The sequence below is a fragment of the Lactuca serriola genome, chromosome 3 (assembly GCF_051521515.1).
Source record: "Lactuca serriola cultivar US96UC23 chromosome 3, Lser_US96UC23_V15, whole genome shotgun sequence".
Lineage (NCBI taxonomy): Eukaryota > Viridiplantae > Streptophyta > Magnoliopsida > Asterales > Asteraceae > Lactuca > Lactuca serriola.
The window spans coordinates 189319601-189331819 of record NC_136410.1 but is presented as its reverse complement, the minus strand read 5'-3'; positions in this window follow the sequence as shown (position 1 = coordinate 189331819).

The following is a 12219-nucleotide window of genomic DNA, read 5'->3' as shown; positions in this document are numbered from 1 at the left end:
TCAATATTAATTAAGTAATATGATTTCTCAATTAATATATTATCCATATAATATATTAATAAATCACACATAACCTCTATCTCAAATATCTATCCTAACAAATTGATATGGCGAAGGCAACCAAAAAGGACCATGCTACTATCGGGTCAAGTACATACCAATTATAGTTATGGGCATAGACACCTAATCCAACATTTTGACCCAAACCATCTCAAACTTGTTCGACCAGGTGCAAGCCATCCCTGTCTCTTAGAATGTATAACACATGCATGATGATCTTCCAGATACAGACCAAGAAAACCCTAAGAGATTTTGAACCTCATATGTAGACCTCCAAAATTCCCAATCATCACCACTTTTAACATTAAGGATTTAATGTAATTGCATAAGCAAAACACCAACTTACCATCCAAAAAGAAAAAAAAAACATACATTCCTCGCTTGCAATCTCAATCGTCAATTCATCGTAAAATTGTTCATAAACACTAAAAGGCTTCATTCTCATAGTTGGGATACATCAAAGACAACAAAAGTTGTCGCTGCTGATTCTCCTGAAACCATTAGTTATCACTTGACTTTCCTATATCCCAAGAAGCAAACCCTTGGTCTCATCATGAGGCATCTATACCACAACAATCCTCCTTGAGTCCCATGACCCAACTGGCACTACTTGAGCAAGGCTCCTGAGACCTCAAAATCAACTAACTCACTTAGGTCTGTAACATTCAAAACCAAACTGACATGGCTACTAAATCACAAAAATCACCATACACATCCTCAGCCTGAATAACCATAACCATAAGATTGACGAATATAGAATGACTGCCACGAATGTTGGTATCAAACCATACTTTCTTCCCCAGTAGTCTTCTCAATTGACTACCCCTCACAGTCTACAAAGCTATAATTCACTTCTCGAACTTGGTAATTATCCTGCTAGTGATCTGATCCACAATATCCGACAATTCTTCTTGTAATGTGTGTGAAACCTCAATGGTAATCATTTCCCGCATCTGATCTACAATCCACCCGACCAATCCTAGCCATTATCTCTAGATCTTAAATCACATCCCTTTGTGAACTACATACCGAATTGAACCAAAATGCATCATAATGCCACAATACACATTGCTACAACCACATGATGAGAATACCCCTCAGGGTTTGTGACTTCCTTGTGACGCGTACGGGTCTTGTGCTTTCAGTAGTACGGGCCCATACTACCTTCCACACCTACCCGTATTTGTCTCAAGGATCATCACAACCACCCAAAACAAATACAACAACCAGGATGCATGTACAACTTATCCTCACTCCCTAAACGCCTCATCTGGCAGTGTCTTACACATCTACTTCCTCATGGAACTTCCAACACTAGCTAAAAAATGCATCATGAGTACTACACACTCCCTAGGCTATCCTAGGATATACATCTCACCCTGCCATCAACTGCCAAACGACCCCCATTGGTGCTAGTTAAGTACTTCATGAATACCATCACATGTAACATAACTTAAATAATCTTCGATTAAAATATTGAACCTTGCAACGGTTGGAATCAGAAAAGAGCTATGCGATAGGACCAAATACTTTACCCTAAGATTATTTAACCCATGCAGCATGTAACTTAACATATACAATTAATAGTTAGTTAACACCCGAACGAGTCATACAACAATCAATAAGAAAACTCTATAGGAAATAAGGCATCATGTATCAAGCAATTCTATCAGGAAATTCCTGAAGATTCGCTATCTTACAACTAACATGCTATTCTACCATATCATAACAAATAATAGTGTGGGTAACTTAGGATATACTTTCTTGCTACAGCTGATCATACACATCACATCCTTCCTTGGTTGTTTTTTTTAAACTATTTAAAAACTTTTGCAGTTCCCTAGAGTGAGTCTGGATTCACACGAAGGTTCATCCAATTCTCTCAAACCAAGGCTCTGATACCAACTTATAACATCCAAAATTTTCAATAAATTTTAACTTTTCAAAACCAATGTTTCAAAAGTATTATTCAAAATGAGAGTATCCCAATATCCAATGTCCTAAAAACGGGAAGATGTGTACGATCACGACATCACTTTCCCGCGATCCCCTAAAGTACCTGAAACAATAAACTAAACCAGTAAGCACGAAGTCTAGTGAGTTTTCCCCAAAGTACCACAACACGTTATGACAACAAGAAAACGCATATGTGAGCTTTTAGCATGACTGGACTGCCTTATAGGCCTACATACTATCTGGACCGCTCTCCGAGCCTTCAGCATGACTGGACCGCTGCACCGGGCCTACAACCTAAAGGACCGCTCACTGGGCCTTTGGCCTGACTGGACTACCTTGGAGGCCTTCAGGCTATCCAGACCAACCTGGGTGTCTTGTCCTTCAGCACAAAGCATGACTGCCTCAACCCAACTGACCCTAACACATCAACATATATCGTAACAATCAATCAATAACAGCAGATACATGTAGTCATATAGATCTAACAAATCACTACAGCACAACAACATCCTATATACCAGGATACAGATCTAACAGTTATATACAACATAACAACATCCTATATACCAGGATACAGATCTAGCATGTGGAAACCTGAAATTTCTATCTTGAACAAACCATTCACTTTAATCAAAGTCAAACATGTTTCTGCTAACTTTTAGCATGGTTTAGAGTCGGTTTGAGCATTCTGAGCCTAGTACACCAAAGGAATGAGTGAAAGGAAGTGTCAATTGAAGTTGTAAGCCATCAAACAAGATATAAACCTTCAAATGAGGAGTTTACGGCCAAGACCCATGAGTTTACGGCCGTAAACTCATGGTGGCCGTAAACTCCATCCCATTAGTGTGAATCTTGGCCATTTTTCTTCACTTTTACCAATTCCAAGTCTAGAAATCGGTTTTGCTCTCAACTAACATCAAGAGTTCTTCATTTTTCTTCAAGAATGTAAGTGATTTACTTCCTTTGTGATATTATACTCCTATTATTCTTGATAACCCATTGATTCATACATGGAATTCATCTTTAAGATTAGATCTTTGAAGATTCTCAAGAACATCAAGAACACTTAAGTGTGTTGGGCCAAAAACACCCTCCTTTTGCCTACAAATCGTAAGTATCTACCTCCTATACTTGTTACCTAGTTAGGATATTGGATTAAGGCCTTGAAAACAACAAGAACACAAGAACAAAAGGTGTTTACGGCCAAGACAATCTCCCTTGGCCGTAAACCCTAATTAGTGGGGCATTTGGACCTTAAACTCTTCCTAAGGCATGACATGAACATATAATCCTTTCTTTAATGCTTGAAACCCTTTATAACACCCTTATGCACAAAATAACGTGAGTTTACGTTCGTAAACTAATGGCCGTAAACCACTAAAATGGTATCATCTTGACCCTAAACTCTTCTAGGAGCTAAGTTAATGAACTAGAACGTTTCTTGGAGTACCATTAGACCTTAAAACACACTTTAGTACAAATGACCATGATTTTACGGCCGTAAACTCATTGGGTCGTAAGCCCATGGGCCGTAAACTCATGTGGGTAATGCCATTTGGGCCGTAAACTCCTATGTGAGGCCCTACATCCGTTATATGCAACCCTATGTTGTTTAACACTTCATCACAAGTGTTTCCTAGTCCATAAGGTTGTTCCATTGCATGATTAGTTGTTATAAACACTAATTAGATACATATGTGTGTCATTATATGCTAAATAGGATCCGTGTGTGCTCAAGTCTTCACTTGGCACTTAGCATCCTTTACCGATCTTACATTCGCATCACTCACTACAGGTGAGTTCATACCCCCACATGTTCTTGATTTTTACTATTTTAAGGGGGGGGGGGATACAAGTTTAACACAAATTTTTGTGTTATAAACATGAGATTTCAGTATCTTATCAAAATGGATTTCAGTTATCATTAAATCAAATGGTTTTTAAGAATTGTTTTAAAATGACATCAAGTCACCAAAACGAATTTCAAAAATATCAAAATTCTATTAAATGTTTTATAAACTTATGTTTTTCCCCAAAAATCATACTAGTATGCATATATTTATATAAATAGAATTTAAAAGATTTAGGACTAATAACTCACTTTAATTCCTTTTCCTTGTTTGGATGTGGGATTACAAGTGTAAGTTGTTTGTCCGAGTGTTATTTAAATTTTACTTATATATTTATATATGTATACAAGTATAAAAGTTTATTCGTTTAGTTTCAATTACCTTTTGTAACATGTTGAGCAAAGGGTTACATTCATGAATATTCCATATCCAATCAGAAAGTACATATAAATTATAATAGGTATAATTTATGATTCAAAGAACATTAATTCACGATTCAAGTATACTAGATTACATTATCTTACAAGAACTAAGATTGATTCAAAACTATTTAAGGATATACATTCTTCAAATACATGTTAAGAGTACTAATTCAACAACATACTATCAATCATATACTCCAGAACAATTGGGTTTTCATAACTAATATACATGTAACGTTTATATGCTTTTATGAGTTAAGTAGTACAGGTTGTTTAATTCATTTTAAACAATATAGTAAAGTCCTGACACTATAACCAGAATCTCCAGCCGGGGATCAAAACAATGTGTGTATAGATCTATATTGGGATTGACAACCCCGCACTCGGACTGCTAGCTACAGTCAGGCATACATGCCTGTGAGTGACAAATTGTTATCAACATGTTTTCAGTACACTCATAGCACTGGGTCATGCCATTTAGTCAGTATGGTTATAATAACTCATTAAAAGATATTAACAATACGTTAGTTTATAATTAACTAAACGTAGGTACTATTCCAAAGTACTAGTTTACAAGATACAGTTTACAATATTACATTACAGTTTATAATAACAGTTGAAGGATTCAGACATACTCTTAGATACTCATTTACAAAAGGATTACAAATACAGATGAATGATTTACAAATAGAACAGTTGAATGTAACTAAAACTACTTTTCACATACAACAGAAAATATAGGATTTTCTAGAAACAATTTACATATTCAAGAAAATAGAAAACATTCTTTCAAAACATAAATACTTATGCACTCACTCAACTTTATGTTGATACTCTCTTTTCAAATTACTTGTATTCTCAGGGAACTAGTAGACAGGTACACCCCGAGTTTTTGAGAAGATGGAGTTGTTTATGTCTTGTCTTCTTCTTTTGTACAACTATTCAGTTACAATATACAATGTTGAAATAAATGTAAATATTTTGACTTTTTTTTAAATACAATGGTTGCTTTTACATTGATTACTATAATGCATGTGATGTGATACCACAAATGAAGTCCTCCACCCCCGCACGTTTCCGCCGTCTGGTTTGGGGGTGTGACAGATTGGTTCAGAGCATTGCTTATAGTGAAATCAGTATATCAATCCATAAAAGATATACAAGCTATAAATACCATTGGGGCTTAGAGCTCTTACTACAAGTATACTTTTAAAAATTTAATTTTTATTGCAAGAAGTATACTAACACTTATCTACAAGTACATTATCACAATCATAAGAACTTAAAAGTATTTGGATGTTGAACATTACAGTCAAACCTGGACAGTTATGTAATCATCTCTGGGATTAATATAGCCTGATCAACTATGTTGATTTGAGATATGACCAACATATGTTTGGGAGTGATAGTGGTGTTGTGACATGTCTAAAACTTACCAACTATACATATTCAGAAGAACATTAGAACAGAACATAAAGATTAAAATACTATAAGAGTATTTTAGGCACTATATACTAGTAACCAACATGTGAAAACCATAGAACAATTAAAGGTAGAACTATAAATATTAAGAGTATATTACAATTATATATAATTAAAGTTATATAGACTTAGAATATGTGATTTAGCTTCATTTCCTGTTCCTTGTTTGGTTGTGGATTTAGAGTCGCGTCATTTAATCGAAGGTCGGTTATAACTAAGTTATATATAATTACTATACACTTTATAGTTATAGAAATACCTAAAAACAAGTCATACATAATACATTACTTGATAACTATAAGTCTCTTTTGTATTCAATCATTACCAACTATACTCTATATCCCTCATCTCTATTCTCACTTAGACAATAATAGTTGAATTAAGGTTGCATTCAAGAAATACCCGTTGTCAGTAAAAGATGCTTTACGCATTTCATATTCACTCTTTTGGTTATAGTTAAGTCTACGGATAAGTTATAGCGTTATTTTTCATGTTGTTCAGTAAGACCACGGAAATTTTAATTATTTCGGAAGGTCTGTATGATGTCGATGTTTTCCCAGAATCTGGTATACTATAGACCTGTTTAAGGTCGAGTTCTCCAGACTTTATGTGATCAATATGCCAAATCAATCGACATGCATTTTCATAATCATTGAAAAATAACCATTCAATTTCCTATCAATTCAGTTACAAGTAGTACTTTTCGTAGACTTCTATTTCCAATTCATCACAAAATTTGTGTTGAACTATATGTCTTAGTTCAGAGATATCAAAACTCATATTCACTCTTGATATCTTATCATGTTGTATCTTTTGACTTTTATAGAAAAAGATTCCTCCTCGTTAGAATCCAAGGCATAACATTGTTGAAGTAGCACCAGTGCCACCTCCACCACCACATCCTCAGTTCGATCCCGCTATGTTCCAAGCGGCGGTCACAACGGCTGTAGCTGCAGCCATGTCTCATATTAATACTCCTGGAGCTAGTGGTTCAGGAGCTGGTGCAAGTCCTTCTAAGCATGGTGAAGGTCATGGGCACTCGCGAGAGCGCACTTATAAGGATTTATCCAATGCCAAACCCAGGACCATTAATGGAACTGGTGGAGTTATGGCATTAAGACAATGGATAGAAAAGACAGAAGCAATTTTTGAAATTTGCTCCTGTCCTGAAGCCAACAAGGTTAAGTTCGTTGCTTGTACCTTTTCAGAAAGAGCTTTAACATGGTGGAATGGCCATGTTAAGTCACTTACTCTAGTGGCGGCTAATTCAATAAGCTGGGAAAACTTCAAAGTCATGCTTATGCGGAATACTCTCCACGAGGAGAAATTCAGAAACTTGAAGAGGAACTCTGGGGTCACACGATGGTTGGTTCTGATATATCAACCTATACAAGTAGATTTTGTGATCTGGCAATTCTTTGCCCGGATATGGTTGCTCTGGAGAGAGCAAGAAGATTGATAGATATATTTTGGGGACTGTCGCCCCAAATTCAGTCAAGTGTTTTAGCTTCGAGGCCTGTTATTTTTGACAGTGCCAAGGAGCTGGCACAATCTCTCATCAACCACGGAGCCCGTCAACACTCAGTGGTTGCTATACCAGAACAACCGAAAGGAAACAACAACAACAACATGACAACAACAACAGCAAGAAGAAGGGCCGGTACAAGAGGAAGGGCAAGTTTACACAGGATTCCTCTAAGAAACAACAGCTAGTTACAGTTAATGCTGCTACTGTACTCGCTTTTTTTCCTGTTAACCCAGTACCAGCTAAGCCTTATGTTTGTAATCTCCCGAAGTGCAACAAGTGCCATTTTTACCATAATGGAAATTGCAGGGAAATGCAGTGTCGTAACTGCAACAGAAAAGGACATACTGCCCGATTCTGTAGATCACCACCCCAACCACTTAACCAAGTACCTGCTGCTTGAGTAGGTCAAGCATGCTACAATTATGGTGAAGTGGGGCATTTCAAGAAAGATTGCCCTAAATCTGGAAATGCTGGTGGAGTTGGGAGAATTTTAGCACTGGGTCATGAAGAAGCAGTAGCAAACCCAGCTGTAGTCACGGGTACGTTTCTTCTTAACAACACTTATGCATGCATTCTATTCGATTGCGGTGCTGAGAAGAGTTTCGTGAGCCATACTTTCAAATACTTGCTAAATCAAAACTCCCAACCATTAAAAGAAACATTTATAGTCGAAATGGCTAATGGGAAATCTGAATCCACCAATGATATATACATCGGATGTACTCTTACCTTGAATAACTTTTCATTCCCAATAGACCTTATGCCGGTCTCTATAAAAGTTTTGACATCATAATAGGTATGGATTGGTTGTGTCATAACCATGCTGACATCCTATGCCATGAAAGAGTCGTTCTTCTAAACTTGCGAACTAACGAAACCCTTGTTATTTACGGCGACAAACCCGGAACGAACCTCCAGATCATTTCTTGCATCAAGGCACAGAAGTACCTTCGCAAAGAGTACTGTACTTTCTTAGCTCACGTGGTAGACAAAAAGCAAGAAGTGAAAGACATAGCGAACATTCTTGTAGTTTGCAAATTTCCTGACATATTTCCCGATGATCTTCCACGAGTGCCGCCTGAACGACAAGTAGAATTCTGAGTCAAATTAATTCCAGGGGCTACCCCTGTAGCCAAATCTCCTTATCGTCTTACACCTTCTGAATTGCAGGAATTATCCATCCAGCTTAATGAACTCCTTGGCAAAGGTTTCATAAGACCAAGCTTTTCACCTTGGGGAGCACCGGTTTTGTTCGTAAAGAAGAAGGATGGATCATTTCGTATGTGCATAGATTACCGTGATTTTAATAAACTTACCATTAAAAATCGATATACTGTGCCTCGCATTGACAATCTGTTCGACCAACTTCAAGGCGCAAGCTAATTCTCCAAAATAGACTTATGATTCGGGTATCACCAGTTACGAATTTAGGAGAATGTCATTCCCAAAACCACGTTCATAACTCGTTATGGTCATTATGAATTCGTAGTGATGCCATTCGGATTGACGAATGCACCTGCTGTGTTCATGGATTTAATGAACAGAGTGTGTCGTCCTTTCTTGGACAAATTCATCATAGTCTTCATCGACGATATCCTTATCTACTCAAGAAGTGAAGATGATCATGGACAACATCTTCGTCAGGTTTTGCAAACTCTTAGAACAGTGAAACTCTATGCGAAGTTTTCAAAATGTGAATTTTTGATCAGGAAGGTTGAATTCCTAGGTCACGTGGTCAGTTCTGAAGGAACACACGTCGACCCTTCAAAAATTAAGGCAATTGAAAACTGGTCAGCACCCAAAAAATCTACAAAAATCCGTCAATTCTTAGCTCTTGCTGGCTATTATCGCAAGTCTATCCAGAATTTCTCTCGAATAGCTAAACCTGTTACCAACCTGACGCACAAGGGTGTAAATTTTAGGTGGGGAGAAAAACAAGAAACAACAATCTGAACGCTGAAGCAGGCCTTGTGTAGTGCACCAATCCTATCTCTTCCTGAAGGGACAGAGGATTTCGTAGTGTACTGCGATGCTTTTAATCAAGGGCTTGGATGTGTTCTTATGCAAAGAGGAAAGGCGATATCTAATGCCTCAAGACAGCTAAAGACACATGAAGTCAATTATTCAACACATGACATGGAACTAGGAGCAGTAGTATTTGATCTGAAGATCTGCAGATATTACTTATATGGCACGAAATGCACAGTATTCACGGACCATAAAAGTCTCCAGCATATATTCAATCAGAAAGAGCTAAACATTAGACAACGACGATGGGTAGAGCTACTGAACGACTACGATTGTCAAATTCTTTATCACCCTGGTAAAGCAAATGTAGTGGCTGACGCCCTTAACAGAAAAGAATACTCGAGACGCAGAGTAAAGTCATTAACAATGACAATCCATTCACATCTGTCCACACAGATAAGAGAGGCTTAACTTGATGCCTTAAAACCTGAAAACATGGCAGGTGAAGCCTTGAGAGGAATGGATAAAAACTTCAAATTCATGGATGATGGAGTCTATTGTTTCATGAACCGAATTTGGACACCAAAGTTTGGTGGTTATAGAGATGTAGTCATGAATGAAGCACACAAAACTCGATACTCCATTCATCCAGGTTCAGACAAGATGTATCTGGACCTTAAGAAACTGTACTGGTGGCCTAACATAAAGGTCAAAATTGCTACCTTTGTGGGCAAGTGCCTTACTTGTGCCAAGGTAAAGGTAGAGTACCTGAAACCCTCTTATTTACTGCAACAACCTGAAATACCTGAATGGAAGTGGGAGCGGATTACAATGGATTTAATAACCAAGTTACCCAAGACATCGGGTGGTTATGATACTATTTGGGTAAGCGTTGATAGATTAACCAAATCCGCACAGTTCTTACCAATCAAAGAAACAGACAAGATGGAGAAGTTAAGAAGAACTTACCTCAAGGAAATCGTTAGGCTACATGGTATGCCAATATCTATTATTTCTGATCGAGATTGTAGATTCACTTCTTGTTTCTGGCAGTCTTTACAAAAATATTTGGGAACTATGTTGGACATGAGTACAGCCTACCATCCACAAACTGACGGCCAAAGTGAGAGGACGATTCAAACTTTAAAAGATATGTTGTGAGCTTGCGTGATAGACTTTGGTAAGGCATGGGATGCTTACTTACCCCTTGTCGAATTCTCCTACAACAATAGTTATCACACTAGCATAAAGGCTGCTCCTTTCGAAGCTCTCTATGGTCGCAAGTGCAGATCACCGCTGTGTTGGGCTGAAGTGGGTGATACGCAGCTAGCTAGCAGTCAAGTTCCTGATAGTACTCTCACTGGTCCGGAAATCATTCGCGAAACCACAGAGAAAATCGTGCAAATCCGGGAGCGACTTAAAGCTTCCAGAGATAGACAGAAAAGCTACGCTGACAAAAGAAGAAAACCTTTGGAATTTCAGGTTGGTGACCGCGTCATGTTAAAGGTCTCACCTTGGAAGCGCATGATACGATTTGGAAAGAGTGACAAGTTGAATCCAAGGTATATAGGACCATTCGAGATTCTTGCTAGAATTGGTCCCATAGCTTACAAACTCTGATTACCTCAAGAACTAAGTAACATACATCCCGTTTTCCACGTCTCAAACTTGAAAAAGTGTATGCTCGACGAGACTCTTGTTATTCCACTTGACGAAATTAAGATCGATGAGAGCCTCAACTTCGTGGAAGAACCTGTAGAAATCATGGACCGAGAGGTCAAGCAAACGAAGCAAAGTCGTATCCCAATAGTGAAGGTTCGCTGGAGCCCCAAGTGAGGACCTACATTCACTTGGGAGCGCGAGGATCAAATGAAATTGAAATATCCTAAAAGACCCTCACTTAAACTTTCATATTTCGAAAAGACCCAAACTTTCATACTTGACAATATAGTTACTCCAAAACATGCTACATGCATATTTATAAAACAATATCTTACATTGATAAAGTGATTACAAAAGATTGGATACAAACCGACTATGTTTTAATATTTAGATAACTACCCAGGATATTGTAATTTTATATAAACAGAAACTGAAATACAAAAGTAATTGTAAAAACTATCCTACATCTTCCGACAGTATATAACCATACTGGTTACTTATTTCCTACAATTGTGAAACACTAAGAGGGGTAAGCGGTGACGCTTAGTGAGTTCAATAATAGATACAATATAACGTTATGCCATCTATATATACTTCGATATGGCAGAAGAAAATAAGAACAAGGAACAATAAAGGCATGTGCGAATCATGAGACAAACTTTCCATATCAATCAATAATTTGATATAAAGATAAACGATCAGTAAAGCTTCGTCCCAAATGGCACATAAGGCATACACTTTCTGATTTAAACATTTTAGTAGATTTCAGGCTTATAGCCCTGTCTAACCATCTGCCAATGCCATAGAATAGAAGGCATTCTCTTATGGTGACATGCTCTACATGGCCAGAGGCTACCTACTAGTACCACCGTGAATCAAAGTCCTTTCACTGATCACATGGTCAAAGGTATAACTTTGCTATCATAAATAGCAGAAATAATAATAACACGGGAAAATAACCCGAAATAATAACACTGAAAAGCACATAGCACATATAACACATAACGTAAAATTGTTCCTATATATTAAACTCGCCTTGAAATAACCGGGGGTTAAAATAGTAATTTGAGCAGCATTTCGGCTCTAAATATGACTTTATTTGTTGAAAACCGGGAGATTTATTGAAAAATCAGGTTGTGCAAAGGTAGAGCTTCAAACCAAAAAGTTAAATTTCTTGGGGTCTCTGGGCACTTCGGGACATGTTTCGGGTGCTAAAATTGATATCGGGGCTTCGGGGGATGTCAAAATAATAAAAATATAAAAAAGGGTGAAAATGGCAATTTCTCCAAAT